Below are 12,313 nucleotides of genomic sequence, written 5' to 3'. Positions count from 1 at the left end.
AAAAAAATCAGCATCTTACAAAAAAAGAGAAAAATTGCATTACTAAACTACTAGATATGATTTAATAAAACAAATCCAAAATTAAAGAGCATACATTTGTGGGATTATAATAGGGAGAAAAATCATGATAGGACTAAAAATAGAACAGAATTTTATCATTAAAAGTCTAAATTTACAAGTATAAAATCCTATATTTAAAAGAGAAAATAAATCCATTTATTTTGAAAGCCAATGAAACATTTAGTTCATTCCCCAGCATCATGTATGAAGAGTTTATTGTAATCGTAAACAAAACAAATGAGGATTCCAAGGTGCACTGTTCTCTCTCATTAATGAAAACATTGCAAGAATAAAGTCTTCATTTTAAAAGGAAAATAATGTAATATTGCAAAATAAACTTATTGATTTTACCAGATTAAAGTTCAGTTTTTTGTGAGGAATCATTGACCAAAAAGTCGTAATTTTAGTTGATTACAGTTTTTTTTTGTATGAGAAAAAGGGCATCATTTGATGAGTGAAAAAAGTTGTTTATGAGAAATTAGTCCAGATTTTACAGGGATGAATTGTAATTCGATGACAAAAAAAATTTGCAATTTAGGATTAAATCTTGAGAGAAAATTAATGAAAAAATGTCACAATGTTCAAAGATTAAAAAAAAAAAAAAAAAAAAAAAATTGGAGAAAAACATTTCAATTTCAATTTTATTTTATTAAGCAATGCAAAATATGTAGAAGTTGTCTGAAAAAATTGTATATTTTTAAAAGAAAAAAGTAATTATGACGTACAAAGTCACAATTTTACCATAACATTATTACAATGACTATAGTCAACATTTTACCATAACATTATTACAGATATTGAGAGGAAAAAAAAGAAAATTATTGAAATCTTGAGGGAAATTTCAGTATTTTCTTTTTTTTAAAGCAGAGGAAAAAGTTATGAGAAACTATGACAAAAAATGCACAAGAAAAAAAGTTAAGTCAAGATAAAAGCGTTTTTAGTTAAAATCTGGAGTGAAAATAATCTTAATTTTACTGTAAATACACTAATTTTATAAAAATTGTAATTTGATGACAAAAAAGTTGCAATTTAGGATTAAATCTTGAGAAAAAAATTAAAGGAAAAAATGTCACAATGTTTAAAGATTTAAAAAAAAAGAAGAAATTTGGAGAAAAACATTTCAATTTTATTTTATCAAGCAATGCAAAATATGTAGAAGTTGTATGGTAAAATTGTATATTTAAAAAAAAAGAAGTAATTATGACGTACAAAGTCACAATTTTACCATAACATTATTACAATGACTATAATACCCTTTTGAGAGGAAAAAAAAAAAAAGAACGTTTCTGGAATCTTGAGGGAAATTTCAGTATTATTTTTTTTAATAACAGAGGAAAAAGTTATGATAAACTATGAGAAAAATTTTACAAGAAAAAAATCTTGAGAAAAAATATATGAAAAAATGTCAGAATGTTTAAATTTGGAGAAAAACATTTCAATTTCAATTTTATTTTATTAAGCAATACAAAATATGTAGAAGTTGTATGGTAAAATGGTATATTTTTAAAAGAAGAAAGTAATTCTGACGTACAAAGACACAATTTTACCATAACATTATTACAATGACTATAATACCCTTTTGAGAGGAAAATAAAAAGAAAGTTACTGAAATCTTGAGGGAAATTTCAGTAATTTTTTTTAATAACAGAGGAAAAAGTTATGAGAAACTATGAGAAAAATTTTACAAGAAAAAAAAACTTGATAAAAAAGTCAAGTCAAGATAAAGGCATTTTTAGTTGAAATCTGGAGTAAAAAAAAATCATAATTTTACTGTAAATACACTAATTTTATAAAAATTGTAATTTGATGACAAAAAAGTTACAATTTAGGATTAAATCTTGAGAGAAAATGTATGAAAAAATGTCACAATGTTCAAAGATTTAAAAAAAAAAGAAGAAATTTGGAGAAAAACATTTCAATTTCATTTTATTAAGCAATACAAAATATGTAGAAGTTGTATGGAAAAAATTTATATTTTTAAAAGAAAAACGTAATTATGACGTACAAAGTCACAATTTTACCATAACATTATTACAATGACTATAATACCCTTTTGAGAGGAAAAAAAAAAAAAAAAAGAAAGTTACTGGAATCTTGAGGGAAATTTCAGTATTTTTTTTTTTTTAAAGCAGAGGAAAAAGTTATGATAAACTATAAAATTTTACAAGAAAAAAATCTTGAGAGAAAAAAGTTAAGTCAAGATAAAGGCATTTTTAGTTGAAATCTGGAGTGAAAAAAAAATCATAATTTTACTGTAAATACACTAATTTTATAAAAATTGTAATTTGATGACAAAAAAGTTACAATTTAGGATTAAATCTTGAGAGAAAATGTATGAAAAAATGTCACAATGTTCAAAGATTTAAAAAAAAAGAAGAAATTTGGAGAAAAACATTTCAATTTCATTTTATTAAGCAATACAAAATATGTAGAAGTTGTATGGAAAAATTTTATATTTTTAAAAGAAAAACGTAATTATGACGTACAAAGTCACAATTTTACCATAACATTATTACATTGACTATAATACCCTTTTGAGAGGAAAAAAAAAAAAAAAAAAGAAAGTTACTGGAATCTTGAGGGAAATTTCAGTATTTTTTTTTTTTTAAAGCAGAGGAAAAAGTTATGATAAACTATAAAATTTTACAAGAAAAAAATCTTGAGAGAAAAAAGTTAAGTCAAGATAAAGGCATTTTTAGTTGAAATCTGGAGTGAAAAAAAATCATAATTTTACTGTAAATACACAATAATTTTATGAAAAAATTACAAATTTCACAAGCATAAGGTCGGCATGTCACACAAAAAAAATCAGCATCTTACAAAAAAAAAGAAAAATGACTACTAAACTACTAGATATGATTTAATAAAACAAATCCAAAATTAACGAGCATACATTTGTGGGATTATAATAGGGGGGAAAATCACGATTGGACTAAAAATACGACAGAATTTTATCATTTAAAGTCTAAATGTACAAGTATAAAATCCTATATTTAAAAGAGAAAATAAATCCATTTATTTTGAAAGCCAATGAAACATTTAGTTCATTCCCCAGCATCATGTATGAAGAGTTTATTGTAATCGTAAACAAAACAAAAGAGGATTCCAAGGTGCACTGTTCTCGCTCATTAATGAAAACATTGCAAGAATAAAGTCTTCATTTTAAAAGGAAAAAAATGTAATATTGCAAAATAAACTTATTGATTTTACCAGATTAAAGTTCAGTTTTTTGTGACCAAAAAGTCATAATTTTAGCTGACTAAAGTTTTTTCTGTATGAGAAAAAAGTAGTTTGATGAGAATTAGGTCATCATTTGATGAGTGAAAAAAGTTGTTTATGAGAAAATAGTCCAGATTTTACAGGGATAAATTGTAATTTGATGACAAAAAAGTTGCAATTTAGGATTAAATCTTGAGAGAAAATTAATGAAAAAATGTCACAATGTTCAAAGATTTAAAAAAAAAGAAGAAGAAATTAATTTGGAGAAAAACATTTCAATTTCAATTTTATTTTATTAAGCAATACAAAATATGTAGAAGTTGTATGGAAAAATTGTATATTTTTAAAAGAAAAACGTAATTATGACGTACAAAGTCACAATTTTACCATGACATTATTACAATGACTATATAATACCCTTTTGAGAAGAAAAAAAAAAAGAAAGTTTCTGGAATCTTGAGGGAAATTTCAGTATTATTTTGTTTAATAACAGAGGAAAAAGTTAAGATAAACTATGACAAAAAATTTACAAGAAAAAAATCTTGAGAGAAAAAAGATAAGTCAAGATAAAGGCATTTTTAGTTGAAATCTGGAGTGAAAAAAAATCATAATTTTACTGTAAATACACTAATTTTATAAAAATTGTAATTTGATGACAAAAAAGTTGCAATTTAGGATTAAATCTTGAGAGAAAATGTATGAAAAAATGTCACAATGTTCAAAGATTTTAAAAAAAAAGAAGAAATTTGGAGAAAAACATTTCAATTTCATTTTATTAAGCAATACAAAATATGTAGAAGTTGTATTGTGAAATTGTATATTTTTAAAAGAAAAACGTAATTATGACGTACAAAGTCACAATTTTACCATAACATTATTACAATCACTATAATACCCTTTTGAGAGGGAAAAAAAGAAAGTTATTGAAATCTTGAGGGAAATTTCAGTATTTTCTTTTTTTAAAGAAGAGGAAAAAGTTATGAGAAGCTATGACAAAAAATGCACAAGAAAAAAAGTTAAGTCAAGATAAAAGCGTTTTTAGTTAAAATCTGGAGTGAAAATAATCTTAATTTTACTGTAAATACACTAACTTTATAAAAAAAAAATTACAAATTTCACAAGCATAAGGTCGGCGTGTCACACAAAAAATCAGGATCTTACAAAAAAAGAGAAAAATTACATTACTAAACTACTAGATATGATTTAATAAAACAAATCATAAATTACATTTGTGAAAAACATGATTGGACTAAAAATACGACAATTTTATCATAAAAAGTCTAAATTTACAATTAAAAAAATCTTATATTTAAAAGAGAAAATAAATCAATTTATTTTGAAAGCCAATGAAACATTTAGTTCATTCCCCAGCATCATGTATGACGAGTTTATTGTAATCGTAAACAAAACAAATGAGGATTCCAAGGTGCACTGTTCTCGCTCATTAATGAAAACATTGCAAGGATAAAGTCTTCATTTTAAAAGGAAAACAATGTAATATTGCAAAATAAATTTATTGATTTTACCAGATTAAACTTCAGTTTTTTGTGAGGAATCATTGACCAAAAAGTCGTAATTGACGCTGATAAAAAAAAATATTTGTATGAGAAAAAAGTAGTTTTATGAGAATTAGGTCATCATTTGATGAGTGAAAAAAGTTGTTTATGAGAAAATAGTCCAGATTTTACAGGGATAAATTGTAATTTGATGACCAAAAAGTTGCAATTTAGGATTCAATCTTGAGAGAAAATGTATGAAAAAATGTCACAATGTTTAAATTTGGAGAAAAACATTTCAATTTCATTTTATTAAGCAATACAAAATATGTAGAAGTTGTATGGTAAAATTGTATATTTTTAAAAGAAGAAAGTAATTATGACGTACAAAGTCACAATTTTACCATAACATTATTACAATGACTATAATACCCTATTGAGAGGAAAAAAAAGAAAGTTACTGAAATCTTGAGGGAAATTTCAGTATATATATTTAATAACAGAGGAAAAAGTTATGAGAAACTATGAGAAAAATTTTACAAGAAAAAAAAAACTTGATAAAAAAGTCAAGTCAAGATAAAGGCATTTTTAGTTGAAATCTGGAGTGAAAAAAAAATCATAATTTTACTGTAATTACACTATAATTTTATTTAAAAAATTACAAATTTCACAAGCATAAGGTCACAACAAAAAATCAGCATCTTACAAAAAAGATTACTAAAATATTAGATATAATTTAATAAAACAAATCATAAATTACATTTGTGAAAAACATGATTGGACTAAAAATATGACAACATTTTTATCATTAAAAGTCTAAATTTACAAGTATAAAATCCTATATTTAAAAGAGAAAATAAATCCATTTATTTTGAAAGCCAATGAAACATTTAGTTCATTCCTCAGCATCATGTATGAAGAGTTTATTGTAATCATAAACAAAACAAATGAGGATTCCAAGGTGCACTGTTCTCGCTCATTAATGAAAACATTGCAAGAATAAAGTCTTCATTTTAAAAGGAAAACAATGTAATATTGCAAAATAAATTTATTGATTTTACCAGATTAAAGTTCAGTTTTTTGTGAGGAATCATTGACCAAAAAGTCGTAATTGAAGCTGATTAAATTTTTTTTTTGTATGAGAAAAAAGTAGTTTTATGAGAATTAGGTCATCATTTGATGAGAGAAAAAAGTTGTTTATGAGAAAATAGTCCAGATTTTACAGGGATAAATTGTAATTTGATGACAAAAAAAATTGCAATTTAGGATTAAATCTTGAGAAAAAATATATGAAAAAATGTCACAATGTTTAAATTTGGAGAAAAACATTTCAATTTCAATTTTATTTTATCAATTAATCCAAAATATGTAGAAGTTGTATTGTGAAATTGTATATTTTTAAAAGAAAAAAGTAATTATGACATACAAAGTCACAATTTTACTATAACATTATTACATTGACTATAATACCCTTTTGAGAGGAAAAAAAAAAAAAAAAGAAAGTTACTGGAATCTTAAGGGAAATTTCAGTATATATATTTTTTAATAACAGAGGAAAAAGTTATGAGAAACTATGACAAAAAATTTACAAGAAAAAAATCTTGAGAGAAAAAAGATAAGTCAAGATAAAGGCATTTTTACTTGAAATCTGGAGTGAAAAAAAATCATAATTTTACTGTAAATACACTAATTTTATAAAAATTGTAATTTGATGACAAAAAAGTTACAATTTAGGATTAAATCTTGAGAGAAAATTAATGAAAAAATGTCACATTCTTTAAAGATTAAAAAAAGAAGAAATTTGGAAAAAAACATTTAAATTTCAATTTTATTTTATCAAGCAATCCAAAATATGTAGAAGTTGTATTGTGAAATTGTATATTTTTAAAAGAAAAAAGTAATTATGACGTACAAAGTCACAATTTTACCATAACATTATTACATTTACTATAATACCCTTTTGAGAGGAAAAAAAAAAAAGAACGTTTCTGGAATCTTGAGGGAAATTTCAGTATTTTTTTTCTTAATAACAGAGGAAAAAGTTATGATAAACTATGAGAAAAATTTTACAAGAAAAAAATCTTGAGAGAAAAAGGTTAAGTCAAGATAAAGGCATTTTTAGTTGAAATCTGGAGTGGAAAAAAAAATCATCATTTTACCGTAAATACACTATAATTTTATGAAAAAATTACAAATTTCACAAGCATAAGGTCGGCATGTCACACTACAAAAAAATCAGCATCTTACAAAAAAAGTACTAGATATGATTTAATAAAACAAATCCAAAATTAACGAGCATACAGTTGTGGGATTATAATAGGGAGAAAAATCATGATTGGACTAAAAATAAGACAGAATTTTATCATTAAAAGTCTAAATTTACAAGTATAAAATCCTATATTTAAAAGAAGAAATAAATCAATTTATTTTGAAAGCCAATGAAACATTTAGTTCATTCCCCAGCATCATGTATGAAGAGTTTATTGTAATCGTAAACAAAACAAATGAGGATTCCAAGGTGCACTGTTCTCGCTCATTAATGAAAATATGCAGTCTGGAGGCCGAAAACAGCTTTTGTGTTGACGGCGACACCTGCAGCGCGTGCAGCAAACAGATGACATGCAAATTTGGGGAAAGATTCTCCCGCTTAGCGTTAGTTTGCCTGCGATGAATAGAAATTATTTGTTTGGGTCGTCTGGGTTGGAGTGGACAACTTGTGTACTCATTAGTATCCACGATGGCCTGTTATTTTTTATTTTTTTCTTAGCTGTATTGTGAAGATAAATGAAAAAGTTCCCGTGGTCACGCCGACTAACCTCACTTTACCCTATAAACATCTCCATAGGTGACGCCCCTCCCCCGTGCAAGCCCCCACTGCGATAGCCTTCAGCCATGTGGTCCGCCAGAGCGTTTCTACGTGGATGCTGGTAGATCCCTTTTTTTTTTAACAAGGGTTGACTCTTTCATCCTCTTTCAGGGGCTGCAGGGTCCTTGCCCTCTGAGCTGTTTAAGTGCACATCCCCCACTTCTACTCTGTATACATTTTACATTCTCATTGTGGACACATGTTAGTACAGTAGTGATACAATACCCCACAGATTTTCTATGGGGCTAAGGTCAGGGGAGTTGGCGGGCCAATTTAGAACAGAAATACCATGGTCCGTAAACCAGGCACGGGTAGATTTTGCGCTGTGTGCAGGCGCCAAGTCCTGTTGGAACTTGAAATCTCCATCTCCATAGAGCAGGTCAGCAGCAGGAAGCATGAAGTGCTCTAAAACTTGCTGGTAGACGGCTGCAGAGTGGACCGACACCAGCTGGACTGCTGCTGAGTGGTCCAAAGTCATGTTTTCTGACGAAAGCAAATTTTGCATTTCCTTTGGAAATCGAGGTCCCAGAGTCTGGAGGAAGACAGGAGAGGCACAGGATCCACGTTGCCTGAAGTCTAGTGTAAAGTTTCCACCATCAGTGATGGTTTGGGGTGCCATGTCATCTGCTGGTGTCGGTCCACTCTGTTTCCTGAGATCCAGGGTCAACGCAGCCGTCTACCAGCAAGTTTTAGAGCACTTCATGCTTCCTGCTGCTGACCTGCTCTATGGAGATGGAGATTTCAAGTTCCAACAGGACTTGGCGCCTGCACACAGCGCAAAATCTACCCGTGCCTGGTTTACGGACCATGGTATTTCTGTGCTAAATTGGCCCGCCAACTCCCCTGACCTTAGCCCCATAGAAAATCTGTGGGGTATTGTGAAAAGGAAGATGCAGAATGCCAGACCCAAAAACGCAGAAGAGTTGAAGGCCACTATCAGAGCAACCTGGGCTCTCATAACACCTGAGCAGTGCCAGAAACTCATGGACTCCATGCCACGCCGCATTAACGCAGTTATTGAGGCAAAAGGAGCTCCAACCAAGTATTGAGTATTGTACATGCTCATATTTTTCATTTTCATACTTTTCAGTTGGCCAACATTTCTAAAAATCCCTTTTTTGTATTAGCCTTAAGTAATATTCTAATTTTGTGACACACGGAATTTTGGATTTTCATTTGTTGCCACTTCAAATCATCAAAATTAAATGAAATAAACATTTGAATGCATCAGTCTGTGTGCAATGAATAAATATAATGTACAAGTTACACCTTTTGAATGCAATTACTGAAATAAATCAAGTTTTTCAAAATATTCTAATTTACTGGCTTTTACCTGTATACAAACCCTGTTTCCATATGAGTTGGGAAATTGTGTTAGATGTAAATATAAACGGAATACAATGATTTGCAAATCATTTAACCCATATTCAATTGAATGCACTACAAAGACAACATATTTGATGTTCAAACTCAAACTTTATTTATTTTTTGCAAATAATAATTAACTTAGAATTTCATGGCTGCAACACGTGCCAAAGTAGTTGGGAAAGGGCATGTTCACCACTGTGTTACATCGCCTTTTCTTTTAACAACACTCAATAAACGATTGGGAACTGAGGAAACTAATTGTTGAAGCTTTGAAAGTGGAAATCTTTCCCATTCTTGTTTTATGTAGAGCTTCAGTCGTTCAACAGTCCGGGGGTCTCCGCTGTCGTATTTTACGCTTCATAATGCGCCACACATTTTCAATGAGAGACAGGTCTGGACTGCAGGCGGGGCCAGGAAAGTACCCGCACTCTTTTTTTTACGAAGCTGAATGTGGCTTGGCATTGTCTTGCTGAAATAAGCAGGGCGCTTAGATGGCAGCATATGTTGTTCCAAAACCTGTATGTACCTTTCAGCATTAATGGTGCCTTCACAGATGTGTAAGTTACCCATGCCTTGGGCACTAATACACCCCCATACCATCACACATGCTGGCTTTTCAACTTTGCGTCGATAACAGTCTGGATGGTTCACTTCCCCTTTGGTCCGGATGACACAATGTCGAATATTTCCAAAAACAATTTGAAATGTGGACTCGTCAGACCACAGAACACTTTTCCACTTTGCACGAGTCCATCTTAGATGATCTCGGGCCCATTGGATGTTGTTGATAAACGGCTTTGGCTTTGCATAGTAGAGCTTTAACTTGCACTTACAGATGTAGCGACCAACTGTATTTAGTGACAGTGGTTTTCTGAAGTGTTCCCGAGCCCATGTGGTGATATCCTTTAGAGATTGATGTGGGTTTTTGATACAGTGCCGTCTGAGGGATGGAAGGTCACGGTCATTCAATGTTGGTTTCCGGCCATGCCGCTTACGTGGAGTGATTTCTCCAGATTCTCTGAACCTTTTGATGATATTATGGAGCGTAGATGTTGAAATCCCTAAATTTCTTGCAATTGCACTTTGAGAAACGTTGTTCTTAAACTGTTTGACTATTTGCTCACGCAGTTGTGGACAAAGGGGTGTACCTCGCCCCCATCCTTTCTTGTGAAAGACTGAGCATTTTCTGGGAAGCTGTTTTTATACCCAATCATGGCACCCACCTGTTCCCAATTAGCCTGCACACCTGTGGGATGTTCCAAATAAGTGTTTGATGAGCATTCCTCAACTTTATCAGTATTTATTGCCACCTTTCCCAACTTCTTTGTCACGTGTTGCTGGCATCAAATTCTAAAGTTAATGATTATTTGCAACAAAAAAAATAAAGTTTATGAGTTTGAACATCAAATATGTTGTCTTTGTAGCATATTCAACTGAATATGGGTTGAAAATGATTTGCAAATCATTGTATTCCGTTTATTTTTACATCTAACACAATTTCCCAACTCATATGGAAATGGGGTTTGTAAACAAATAATTTTATTATTCGCATCAATGAACAGTTGATTTTGTTATGGGCAACCATGTAGAAAACCGGCCAATGACAGTACAGTCAGACAAATTGCTCAAGGATAGAAAAAAATCTAAATTTTTGCAAAAAAAAAAAAGGGTCCTTTTCTTAGTATATATGTCATAATGTTGAGAAAACAAAACTTTGAACAAGAAAAAACATCGCGATTTTATGATGAAAATTGTAAAAAAAAAAAATTCAAGTACGAAAATTTTGCGAGTAAAAAAAGTAGCAATTTTAAGAGAAAAGATGTCGTTAAGTTGCAAAAGAAACTTTGAAAGTTAGAATCTTCTAGTTTGACAATAAAAACGTAGTAATCTAAACATTTCATGAAGCTCAAGTTGAAAACACAAATTTTACAGAAAAAAGTACATTTTAAGTTCTATGAGTAAAATTTTAGATTTTTTTGGAGGATGTCAATTTTTAGAGGATACATTCTTAACTTTAGTAGAATTCGTAAATTTGTGGGGGGAAAAAAATAACTGTTTTTTTTACCTCAATGTGAATAAGAAAACAAAATCATGGTCAGAAAATGTGAGAATTAAATTTTTTTTTTTTTTTTTTTTTAAATGTCGTCACTTGCAAAAAATTTTTTTTTTTTTTTTTTTTTTCATTTTTATTGACATCCAGCATCAGACATTCCTATCCATTACATCATATATCTGTTGTCTGCCCTAAATGTCAAAATCTTTTTGTTTGTATGCCAACCATACCACCCACCCACCCACCCCAAAAAAAAGAAAGAAACAGCAAAAAAAACAAAGTAATATCTACAAATACATCAATTAAATAAACAAAAAAGAAATAATAATACATTAATAATATGAGAAGTCTAACTTCAATAAGAAAAAATAATTTAACTGAATAAAGTTGTGATATCAGAAAAGTATGATTTATATGAGTAAAACGTTACAAGTCGTAATTTTATGGGATGGATTAAAGTACAAGTACATCAAAATGCAAGATAGTAATGTTGAGACAACAAAACATTGAACAAGAAAAAACATCGCGATTTTATGATGAAAATTGTAAAAAAAAAAATTCAAGTGCGAAAATTTTGCGAGTAAAAAAGTAGCAATTTTAAGAGAAAATATAATACAAGTTGCAAAAAAAACCTTAGAAAGTTAGAATCTTCTAGTTATACAATAAAAAAGTGGTAATTTAAATAGAATATATGTAAACATTTCATGAAGCTAAAGTTGAAAACCGTAATTTTACAGAAAAAAGTACATTTTAAGTTCTGTAAGTAAAATTTTAGATTTTTTTGGAGGATGTCAATTTTTAGAGAATACATTCTTAACTTTAGTAGAATTCGTAAATTTGTGGGGGGGAAAAAATAACCATGTTTTTTTTACCTCAACGTGAATAAGAAAAAAAAATCATGGTCAGAAAATGTGAGAATTTAAAAAAAATTTAATTTTTTTTTATAAATGTCGTCACTTAGCAAGTCATACAAAAAATTCTTACAAATGAGAAGTGTAACTTCTTTTTTTTTTTTTTTCATTTTATTTTTATTGACATCCAGCATCAGACATTCCTATCCATTACATCATATTCACATGCATCATATATCTGTTGTCTGCCCTAAATGTCAAAATATTTTTGTTTGTATCCCAACCATACCACCCACCCACCCCAAAAAAAGAAAGAAACAGCAAACAAAAACAAAGTAATATCTACAAATACATCAATTAAATAAACAAAAAAGATATAATAATACATTAATAATATGAG

This window comes from Nerophis lumbriciformis, linkage group LG13, assembly GCF_033978685.3.
Source record: "Nerophis lumbriciformis linkage group LG13, RoL_Nlum_v2.1, whole genome shotgun sequence".
Taxonomy (NCBI): Eukaryota; Metazoa; Chordata; class Actinopteri; order Syngnathiformes; family Syngnathidae; genus Nerophis; species Nerophis lumbriciformis.
The sequence above is the reverse complement of the archived record's forward strand: the minus strand, read 5'-3'. Positions refer to the sequence as shown.